The sequence below is a fragment of the Prionailurus bengalensis genome, chromosome B3 (genome assembly GCF_016509475.1).
Source record: "Prionailurus bengalensis isolate Pbe53 chromosome B3, Fcat_Pben_1.1_paternal_pri, whole genome shotgun sequence".
Taxonomy (NCBI): domain Eukaryota; kingdom Metazoa; phylum Chordata; class Mammalia; order Carnivora; family Felidae; genus Prionailurus; species Prionailurus bengalensis.
The window spans coordinates 58,767,574-58,779,733 of record NC_057355.1 but is presented as its reverse complement, the minus strand read 5'-3'; the positions used below and the strand labels follow the sequence as shown (position 1 = coordinate 58,779,733).

The 12,160-nt window shown below is 40.8% G+C and overlaps 1 long non-coding RNA gene across 1 annotated transcript; it reads left to right on the top strand.

Annotated features, from left to right (window-relative positions):
- Nucleotides 1–498: 498 nt before the first annotated feature.
- Nucleotides 499–3,322, top strand: LOC122468694. Its single transcript, XR_006293310.1, has 2 exons — nt 499–1,162; nt 1,792–3,322. It is a non-coding gene; the product is annotated as an uncharacterized LOC122468694 (long non-coding RNA).
- Nucleotides 3,323–12,160: the final 8,838 nt, after the last annotated feature.

Below are 12,160 nucleotides of genomic sequence, written 5' to 3'. Positions count from 1 at the left end.
AAACAGGCTCCAGGCTCTGAGCCATCAGCCCAGAGCCCGACGCGGGGCTCGAAACCACGGACCGCGAGATCGTGACCTGGCTGAAGTCGGACGCTTAACCGACTGCGCCACCCAGGCGCCCCGTTTTTCCCATTTTAATAAAAGATCATTTAATAGTTTTTACCCCTTAATATTTTAGTAAGTTACTTTTAAAGAATGATTTCAAAAGGATATCCACACACTGTATATCCACGTAATGAACCCACCTTATCCTCCAATTCACCAAGCAATTCAGAGAACATAGCGCCAAACAAAGAATCTCTTGGCCTTGCCCATCCTCACCCTTCCTCCTCCATGTTTTCTAGACGTGATTCAGAGGAAGAGGTAAGTCTCAAAAGTTACTTCTTGAGTTGCAGCAGGATTTATTCTAGGGTCCCAGAGGCAGTTATTACAGTGGGTTTAGCTTAGCGGAGTCTACATGGTTCTAATCCTAACTGCCACTTTTTAGCTGCATTAAGAGCTGGTCTCGAGGAAGATACTTAACCTCTCTGTAACTTGGTTGCCTCATCTGTAAAACGGGGATAATACACATCTACCTTACAGAGAAAGGAGCCAATTCTTACAAAACGTCTATAATAGTAGCTGTCGCACAGTAAGTTTGGAGTATTAGCTACTGTTATTATCATGGAGCTCAGCCCGCGGTTACGAATCAGTTTGTTGGGCTTTACAAATGTGGCCAACACGCAGTGAACACGGAAGACACTGGAGAGAGAGGGAGGACCGGCTTTCTAATTCTGACTGCCTCCTATTCAAAGAAAACCTCGGCGGCAGTAAAGAAATACCATAGATCCTAGAAACGCCGCCTGCACAATAGACTGAAAAGTTGTAAGAGGTACAGCGGAACCGGGCAAAACCCCACCAGGAACCCGACCTCCGAGTTAGCAAGAGTGGGGTGTGGAAGCGGGCCTTTCCCAGTGAGGGGCGGAAATGGTCTGGACACGCTGTGGTGGGAAGAGCTGCCCGTCCTGGGAGGCGTACCGTGGGGACCAATCGCTCTCGGGATCCGCCTTCAGGGGGCGGGAGAATCGGGACGTCCACCCACCTTGGGCCCGCCTCTGCGCTGTAGGCTACACGGCCTTTAAATTTCCGCTTGGGTCAGCGAGCGGCTGTCGGCTAGAGAAGGGTGAGCGCGGGAAAACAGCAACAACGGGGAGGGGGAAAAGGGATAGAAACGGGAAAGAGGGGAGATGTGACAGTCGGAGATGAGAAATAGGAAGCAATGGGGGGGGGGCGGAGAGAAAAAGAGAGTGGGAGCACGGGAGGGGCCAGAGAAATGGGGAGGAGGAAGGAGGGAGGTGGGGGGAGAGGCGCGGTGAGCAGACTTAGGGACAAGGAAAGGAGAATGCGGGGCGGACACCGGGTAAGGGGAAGAGTAAGATAGCCCCCCGCCGGCCCCCCCCCCCCCCAGTATGAGATGCCTTAGGGGTTCACCCCGAATGGGGCAGTAAAGCAAAGCCTGGAGGTGTGTTGAAAGACAGCTGTTGTCTGGGCCCCTCTATCACCAAGTTAGCCACTCCTTTTGTATTAGTTGGCACGCAAATTAATTTGAGTGCAGAGATGATGTCTGGCCCTTTAAGAGGTGACTGATACAGGGAGTTATCCTTAGCCCCTCTGTGTGGGCTTGTCAGTCTTCTCAAAGGACTGGGCTTACACAACCAGATCAGCAGATGTATCCTCTGAGTTACTATGAGATCACCTTCACATCCTCCAGTTTTGAGAAAGGCATCTCTCTTCTTACCTCTGCCTTTACAGGATACCTGGCACTTTGACTCCTGTGACGCGTTCTCTGACATAAACTCCCTGAAGACAGTTTCTACTGAATTATTTGCCACCTTTCTGATAAAACTTTCATTGACTTTCATTTAAACTGTTTTCTCTAGTAGTACCTCCCTCCATCCCACCTCCACCTAAGAAACCTATCCTTGATCTGTAGACTTATATAGAGTGGTAAAGCAGGAATGGGGCTTTTGAGATAATCTAGCAGGGACCCCTAATTTTTAGGTAAAACGAATAAAAACCCTTGAGACTCAAAAAGTGAGTGAAAGTGACAGTATTGAGACCTTAGTAAGTACCAGGTACTGTGTATATCTTCTATATATTCTTCAAAAACATAGGGTGTAGGTACTTTCGTCTTTATATAAATAAAAAAACAGGCTAAGAGTGATTAACCTGCTAATGTGTGATAGAGCTGGGATTTCATCCCAAGGAATCTGACTTTAAAACTCAATTAACTAATTGAGTAAAAAGAAATCCTAGATAGTGCTAGGACTGTGATTCCAATTCAGGCTGAATGCTTTTTTTTTTTTTTTCCCCCTTAATCACACTACAGTTTCCATTTTTTAAGTCTAAAGCTCTTTATATGTTTTGCAAGTTCAGTTATCTATACTGTATATGAATAGCATGTAAGTCTACTTCACTATCTTGAGCTCATTCCCTTATTTTGGTTCTATAAAAAAACACTCCCGTCTTAAGAGAAATTTATATTTTGGGTTCCCTGTTAAGTTAGGGAATGCTGACTTTACAGTTCTGACTGTGGCAGTAGATTTTGCCATGGCTTCTCTGGAATTGGCAATTAGGCAGGGGTTGGAAGAAGTTGAGAAATAAAGCTGGAAATCATTGGAATGACAATTGCTGGCACTTCAGGGCTTACTCTATTGCCTTCCCCTAAACTCGAGGCCTCCAGGTTTTAGGAGTGGCTTAGGCAAGCTCTAAACCTATAAATGATCATCTTAGACTCTCTGTACTAACTTCTGCTTACTGATACCATGAAACTGGAGTTGGTTATCTTCCTATTACCATTTTTCCTGCATGTGCAACCCTTGACCCTGTGAGCAGTGCCATAATTTCTGGCATCTCATAAAATTATGCAGTAGTCTCAAATCCTTAGCACTTAGAATTTGTCTTTTTCACACTAGTCATTGCCTTTTTATAATTTGTCACTTTTTTCCCCAAAGATTTTATTTTCAATCTCTATACCCAGCATGGAGCTCAGACCTACAACTTCGAGATCAAGTGTCACATGCGTTACTGACTGAGCCAGCCATACATCCCAATGTATCATCTTTTCTGTTTATAGTTAATCTCTCCAAGAGCAACCCTCAGTCATGAAGCAGTCCTCTAATACCATGTTTTTAATCCCTAGAAATTGGCATGATATATGTATTTTATATACTAAATACATATGTAGTTGTTTTGAATTATATAATACCTGAATTAATGCTTACTATAAAAAAATTAAAATGAGAAGTATATAGAGTAAATGAGACAATCCTCTTTTATTTTTTTTTTCAAAAAAAATTTTTTTTACATTTATTTATTTGAGAGACAGAGAGAGACAGTGTGAACAGGGGAGGGTCAGAGAGAGAGGGAGACACAGAATCTGAAGCAGGCTCCAGGCTCTGAGCTGTCAGCACAGAGCCCATGTGGGGCTCGAACCCATGAACCATGAGATCATGACCTGAGCTGAAGTCAGATGCTTAACCAACTGAGCCACCCAGGTGCCCCGAGAAAATCTTATTTTATCCTATACTTGTAATTCCATTCATTTTCCTGTAATAATCACTGATAATAATTTGGTATTTTCTGTGTCATCTACATATTTACATAAGTATGTACACACACACACACACAGTTTTTTAAAATATAAATAAGATGTTGTATCAGCTAGGATCTCAGTCAGGAAACAGAAACCACACGTTAAACAGGGAAAATTTAATATAAAGAATTATTAACTAGTAATGGGATTAACTACTAAGGGGTAAAAAGAACTCTAAAACAATACAGTAGCAGATATAGGGAGCAGCCACGGCTTCTAAGGTTGAGGCAATGTGCTCAAGGAAGGAACGAATTTGGAAGAGGCCCCTTTCCTCCAAGACTAATAATTGGACTTTACAGAAGAGTGTATGACAGATATCACTGGATGATGAAGTTTGATGAATTGCTGCGCATTGAGACTGGAGTGCAGGAAACTGTGGGCTGGACTGCTGAGGTGGAGTGCTGACAAACTCTCCAGAAAACCACTGAGATTCCAGGAAACTGCTCACAAGGATGCTGGCAGAATTAAATGCGAAGTCACAAGAATTCTGTTGAAACTCACTGGGAAGCTACCTGATTGTCATGCTGTTGAAACTTGATGGTAGGCAAGCATCACTGGGCATTCTTCTAATACAAAGGAAAAAACAAAAACAAGGAAAGCATCCAGGAACCAGGAAGAGAATCCCCCTTCTTCCTGCAATGTGCCTCTAGCACCCCCTAGTGATACAGCTTAAAACCATCAGCTGGCAAAGGAAAAATGAAATTATCTAGTATCACAAAACAGGGCAATAAAGGATAGATTTGGAGTCGAGGGACAATAACTGATGACTGGCACAGATATGATACTAACTTTTTTCACTTCTTAGAGAATTTTCCATGTTGATACATAGAGATCTTTTTTTAATGATTGCATAATTCCATTCGTCTTCATTTCACTGGTGGACATTAGCCTATTTACAGTTTTTCACTGCTAAGCAGTGAATATCCTTATGCATATCACTTTGTATGTATGGCAACTATATCTTTAGGTTTGATATCTATAAGTGAAATTGCTGGATCACAGGATATACATATTTTAAACTTTGGTAGGTATGATGCAAATTGATATTCTTGTGTGTGATAATGCTTGTTTAGTCAAATTTTCACCAAAATGGATGTTATAAACCTTTTCCTTTTTTGCCATTCTGATGGGCAGGAAATGATACTGTTATTCTTTTTTTAATGTTTATTTACTTTTGAGAGAGAGAGCGCACACCCTTGAGCATGAACTGGGGAGGGGCAGAAAGAGAGGGAGACACAGAATTTGAAGCAGGCTGCAGGCTCTAACCTGTCAGTACAGAGCCCAATGCAGGGCCCAAACTCACGACCTGTGAGATCATGACCTGAGCCAAAGTTGGACACTCAACCAACTGAGCCACCCAGGTACCCCAATACTGTTATTTTTTAAATGTTTATTTCTTTATTTTGACAGCGTGCATGAGTGGGGGAGGGAGGGAGGGAGGAGAGAGAGAGAGAGAGAGAGAGAGAAGGAGAGAGAGAATCCCAAGCAGGTTCTGCATTGTCAGCACAGAGTCCAATGCAGGCCTTAATCGCACAAACTGTGAGATCATGACCTGAGCTGAAATCAAGAGTTGGATGCTTAAATGACTAAGTCACCCAGGTGCCCTGATACTGTTATTTTAACTTGTATTTTCTTGATTCTTAATGAGACTGGGCATCTTTTCATATGTTTTTGACCATTTGTTTTTCTGTCATTCTGTGAACATTTTTTTTATTACAAAAATAATCCCTTTTAGTAATTCAGTATCAAACTATATAAAAGAAAAATAATAGTGGTTAACACATAATGAACACCAACTATGGGCTAGACACTGTTCTAAGGACTTTACTTATGTTAAGTACAGTCTCCCAGCCATTACCATCTGAAGTAACTACTGTTTACAGTTGGGTGTGCAGTCTTCTAGATTTTTCTTCTAGGCTAACACAGACATATATAGAATTTTATTCCTTGGGGCTTTTTGTTTTCTTTGGTTTCACAAAAATGGAAACCTCCATATATTGCTTTACAATCTCCTTTCCCCCCGCTTCATTATGTTTTAGACCTCTTTCTAAACCAATATATAAAAATCTACCTCACCCTTTTTAATGTCTTCATAATATTTCATTGTATGCTTACCATAATTTATCCATTCCCATACTAGTGATTGTTTACTTTGAATCAGTTATTTTGCTAAGATAATCAATGCTGCAATGAACATTCATATGCATACCTTTATACACTCATTACCCTAAACTTTTGATACTATTTCCTGAGAATAAGATGTTAGATTACAGCTTAATTAATCCTCAGATTTTCCTGTCTCTTGTGGTTCAACTCCTGGAGCTTGAAAACACATGTACTACAGTATATGTATATGCTGTGCATTGTACATACATATGTATAATTGTGATACAATTCAGGTTTCCTCTCAAATTACTTAGATGGTATATTTCTTAAAGCTTTAATAGTCTCTGTTAGGTATTCACTATCTTCCTGTCTTACATTATATCTCTGTAAGTCCTGATCCTTAGTGCAATCGTTTTTCTTTTCTAGTCTACTCTGTATCCAATTTCAAACCAATCTGAGCTATCTCCTTCAAATACTTAAGTTCTCAGAAAAGCAGGGGTTCTTCCCTGTCTCTATCCCACTTAGGTTTATTGCCCTTTAGTATCTTAATGAACTTAAAATGATAATTAGATATCTCACCTATCCAACCAGCATTCCCAGAGCTCTGCTAATTAGAAAATTCTCTCATTTGCTTCTTTTATGATTATGTATACTCTGTCCCCTTTTTTTGAGCTAAGAATGTTCACATCCATCATTGTTTACAAGGAGAAATTCTGTTTTATGCCTTCTTGTTTTGTTTTTGCTTTATATTTGTTTGTGTTTCACTTTTTTTGTTTGTTTTTTGGTCTTTTTGTCTTGCTCCTAAGGCTTTTTTGATGGGTCCTTCAGCATCTCCATTCAATTTTTAAAAAAATTGAGGTGAGGGGCGCCTGGGTGGCGCAGTCGGTTAAGCGTCCGACTTCAGCCAGGTCACGATCTCGCGGTCCGTGGGTTCGAGCCCCGCGTCGGGCTCTGGGCTGATGGCTCAGAGCCTGGAGCCTGTTTCCGATTCTGTGTCTCCCTCTCTCTCTGCCCCTCCCCCGTTCATGCTCTGTCTCTCTCTGTCCCCAAAATAAATAAACGTTGAAAAAAAAATTGAGGTGAGAAGGGGCCTGGGTGGCTCAGTTGGTTGAGCCTCTGACTTCGGCTCAGGTCATGATCTCACAGTTCATGACTGCTGTCAGCACAGAGCCCACTTGGGATCTTCTGTTCCCCTCTCTGCTCCTCCCCTGCTCATGCTCTCTCAAAAATAAACAAAACATTAAAAAATAATTGAGATGAGATTCACATAACAAAATTAACCATTTTAAATATATAATTCAGTGATACTTAGAACATTCATGATGTTAAATCACCATCTCTATCAAGTTCCAAAACCTTTTCGTTATCCCCAAAGAAAACTCTGTACTCATAGTTGCTCCTCACTCTTCCCTATCCCAAGTCTCTAGCTACCACAGAATTACTTTCTGTCTTTATAGATTAACCTGTTCTGGATATTTCATGTAAGGAAAATCATATAATAAGTGGCATTTAGGGTTGGGTTTCTTCCAGTAACTAAGCCTAGTGTTTTTGTTTTTTTTTTTTAATGTTTGTTTATTTTTGAGAGAGAGTGAGAGTGGTGGAGGAGAAAGAAAGAATCTCAAGCAGGTTCTGTACTGTTAGCGTGGAGTCCAATGTGGGACCTGAACTCACAGACCATGAGATCATGACCTGAGCTGAAATCAAGAGTTGGATGCTTAACTGACTGAGCCACCTAGGCGCCCCAAGCCTAGTGTTTTTGAGGTTCCTCTACGTTGTAGAATGTATCGGTACTTCATTCCTTTTTATGACCAAGTAAAATTCTACCATATATGTATATGTGTGTATGTATATAAAGGACATCTGGACTGATTCCACCTTTTGGCTGTTGTGAGTAATGCTAGTATGAAAAAATGTATGTACGTCTACTTGTTTGAACTGCTGTTTTCACTTCTGGGTATATACATAAGAGTGGGATTGCTGGGTCATATGGTAAGTCTATGCTTAACTTTTTGAGGAACCCTCAGTGTTTTTTATAGCAGTTGCCCTATTTACATTTCTACCAGCAGCGCACAAGGGTTCTAATTTCTCCTGATCCTCGTCAACACTTATTTTCTATTTTAAAAATAGTCACACTAGTGGGCATAGAGTGGTATTTCATTGTGGTTTTCATTTGCATTTCCGTAATAATCAAAGATGCTGAGCATCTTTTCCTGTGCTTGCTGGCCATTGGTATAACGTCTTTGAAAAAATGTTTATTCAAGTTCTTGGCACATTTTTACTTTTGGTTGCTTATCTTTTTGTGGTTGAGTTGTAACAGTTCTTAATATATTCTGAACACTAGAGCCTTTATCAGATACGTGATTTGCAAATACTTTTCTCCTATCCTGCGGGTCATCTTTTAACATTTGTCTGTCTTTCTTTCTCTCTCTTTCTTTTATTTCTCTCTCTCTCTCTCTCTCTCTCTCTCTGTCTCTCTGTCTCTCTCTCTCTGTCTCTCTCTCTGTCTCTCTCTCTGTACTTCTATTTATTTTTGTAAAGAGGTGAATCATGCACTTTGTAATGAAATCCTGAAGGAGACCTAATGTCCCTATGGGATACAATGCCTCCAAGGTAGGTCTTTAAGGCATGAGATAGGCCCGATTCTTTAGATCTATTAGGGCCTATCTTTTCATTTTTCTGATAATGTCCTTAATTTTGATGAAGTCTAATTTATCTTTTTTTCTTGCTTGTGCTTTTGATGTCCTATCTAAGAATCCATTCAGAATCCAAAGTTGTGAAGATTTACCCATATGTTTTTTCCTAAGAGTTTAACATTTAGGTTGTTGATCCATTTTTAGTTAATTTTTGTATATTGTATGAGGTAGCAGTATGGATATCTAGTTTCCTAGCACCATTTATTGAAGAAACTATTCTTTCCTCATTGAATGGTCTTGGCATCCTTGTTGAAAATCAACTGGCCATAAATGTATGGGTTTATCTCTGGATTCTCAGTTACATTTCATTGGTCTTTTGTCTGTCCTTATGCCAGTACCACACAGTTTTTAGATTACTGTAGCCATGTAGGAAGTTTTGAAATTGGGAGGGGAGTCCTCCAACTTTGTTCTTTGTTCTTGTGTCTCAGTATTGTTTTGGCTAATCAGGCTCCATGCTATTCTCTATGAATTTTAGAAGACTGACTTTCCTGTTTCTTAAAAAACAAAAACAAAAAACCCTTGTTTTGAGGGTATTGTCTCTTCCTCCTTCAGTTATCTTTCCAGCTGATACCAAAGTTTCCTACATCTTTCGTTTCACTGCCTTTCTCCTACCATCTTACTACCTAAAGCCTGATGGTAGGTTGCTATTGCACTCTGGATCAAGAACGAGGCTGCAGACCTCAACTTCTCTTCCACCCCTGCTGCTCTTAAAATGTATAATAAGGTTTCAGGTTCAGTTATTAAAAGATTATTTCATCTATTCTGTGTCAAAATGTGCATTTAAAAAATTTTTTTAATGTTTATTCTTGAGAGAGAGAGCAAGCAGGGGAAGGGCAGAGAGAGGGAGACACAGAATCTGAAGCAGGCTCCAAGCTCTCAGCTGTCGGCACAGAGCCCAACGTGGGGCTCGAACTCACAAAACTGTGAGATCAGGACCTGAGCTGAAGTCAGACATTTAACCAACTGAGCCAGCCAGGCACCCCAAGATGTGCATTTCTTATCATATAAATAGTTCCTCAAGGGGCGCCTGGGTGGCGCAGTCGGTTAAGCGTCCGACTTCAGCCAGGTCACGATCTCGCGGTCCGTGAGTTTGAGCCCCGCGTCAGGCTCTGGGCTGATGGCTCGGAACCTGGAGCCTGTTTCCGATTCTGTGTCTCCCTCTCTCTCTGCCCCTGCCGCCGTTCATGCTCTGTCTCTCTCTGTCTGAACAATAAATAAACGTTGAAAAAAAATTAAAAAAAAAATAGATCCTCAAATTTTGTCTTTGAGCCTCCCCAGATTGATTACTGAAAAGAAAAATTATCTGTCTTCTCCTAATCAATTTGGACATGAGATTCCTGAGTGGTACTTGTTTCAGTTATCATTCCCAACTATGTTACTCTTGCTTCAATGAAAATGCACTTAAAATAGGAGAATTCAGAATTAGAGGGGGCCTTAGGAATATAATGCAGACTCCTACTTAAATGTGATCAAATGAACACATTTTATTTAACTCTGCTGCTTATCCAAAGTCCTCTAAAAAGACAGTAAGCTCAAAATGCATAAGTTTTTGGTGAACAGATGACAGCAACCACATTTTGGAAGTCGTAAAGCAAGAAGAAGTGTGGGACCTGACTTTGCAGAGTAGAAACTCACTAAGCTGTTAGTAGGGAAGCCAGAGCAAGCCAATTCTCAGAACCCACAGGACAGCTTAGGCATTAGAGGTACTAGGTACCTCTGAAAGGAGGAGTGTGAGTGAGAAAAAAAAATGAGGGGTAGCTGAGGACAGGGATACTGTACTGAAAATGGGAATTACATGGAAGTCAGCATTAGATGGTGAGACATATCAGTCTCCTCTTCATCTCAGCTCTGAGAGTGCTGGCAGCCAGGCTTACTCCATTCCTGCCTCCGTCCACAGGTGATTGGATGATTTTCTCACTGGGGAAATTTGGTAGGCCCAGAAGGGCAAAATCCTGCAATCCTAATAAGATCATCCTACACTGACCAACCCAACCTCCTATCCTGCCTCACCCCTGCTATTGGTCTTCCTCTCTTAAATAGCCAAGGCTTACCCTCAGGCAATCAAGGAAAGCCTGCAGCATGCAAGAGACCAAAATGAACAAAAAAGAACTCAGAGAAACTAGAGGCAATGAAGTTGGTAGGAAAACTTGTTTAAGAAACCCTATTGTCTATCCTTGTAGATATCCTTGTCCCACAAAGGAAAGAACATATTGAAAAGGAACATTCAGAAGAAAAAAAGATGTTTGTAAAACTGAAAATAATATAGTAGCAGCGAAAAAGTCAACAAAAAGTAAGGAAAAAGCAAGGTGAGGAGACCCCTCAGAACTGAAACCGGCTAGGCTAACACAACTTACTGTTTACATTTATAAAACTTCTGTTTCAATCTTGTCGCCAACAGAACTTTACTATTACAAGAAATTCTTTCACAGGGCAATAAAGATAGAAATAACTTTGTTCTGGGAATTTCCTTGCCCAGGAAGCCCATTTAAATGAACACCAAACGGGTTAGCTAACCTGTAGGATCAGGTGACAGTTTATCCCTCAAGACTGATCCCATCTCAAAATCCTTGCTGTGTCCTCCATCCCTATTATCTTTGTTCAATCCTAATCAAGTGGTAGCGTTGAAAGACCCGCCTTAAACCAGTCTTTGGAACCTCACAAATATCTCAACTTTGCTCTTCCCCCTCTGAGAGGCTACTAGTAGACTGTCCAGTTAGTGCTCTCCCTCAGTAGGAATAAACTCAAGTTTAATTTTATCAACAGGATTTTCAACAATACTTTTTTGGAGCCAAAATCATCACTTCTTAAAAAGTAGTACAGGGGCACCTGGGTGGCTCAGTCGGTTTAGTGTCCAACTTCTGCTCAGGTCATGATCTCACTGCTTGTGAGTTTGAGCCCTGCATCAGGCTCTGTGCTGACAGCTCAGAGCCTGGAGCCTCCTTCAGATTCTGTGCCTCCCTCTGTCTCTCTGCTCCTTACCCACTCGTGCTCTGTCTCTATTTCTTGCTCTTTCTCTCTCAAAAATAAACACTAAAAAAGAAAAAAAAGAAACAAAAACCTACCAGAAAACACATAGGAAAATGGAAGAAAAAGGATAAGAAAGATAAAAAAGATCAATTCTGGAGATTTAATATCCAAGTTACAGGAATTCCCAACAAAACAAGAACAGGGAAAATGGTGAGGAGAAAAACATCAAAGAAATAATTCAAGGAAACTTCCCAGAACTTGAAGGCATAAATTTCCAGAATAGAAGTTGTGATGGATCAAAGTAGATTCATACCAGGGTTAAAACCATGGTTGTAGGAGAGTGTGATGCTAAGTGAAATAAGCCATACAGAGAAAGATACCATATGGTTTCACTCTTATGTGGATCCTGAGAAACTTAACAGAAACCCATGGGGGAGGGGAAGGAAAAAAAAAGAGGTTAGAGTGGAAGAGAGCCAATGCATAAGAGACTCTTAAAAACTGAGAACAAACTGAGGGTTGATGGGGGGTGGGAGGGAGGGAAGGGTGGGTGATGGGTATGGAGGAGGGCACCTTTTGGGATGAGCACTGGGTGTTGTATGGAAACCAATTTGACAATAAACTTCATATATTGAAAATAAATAAATAAAATAAAATAAAATGAGAAACACCAGAAAAACAAACAAAAACAAACCATGGTTATAAAATTTCAGAAAACTTTAGACAAAGGCAAAGCAGAGTTCTTTTGGCTGCCTGCAGATTA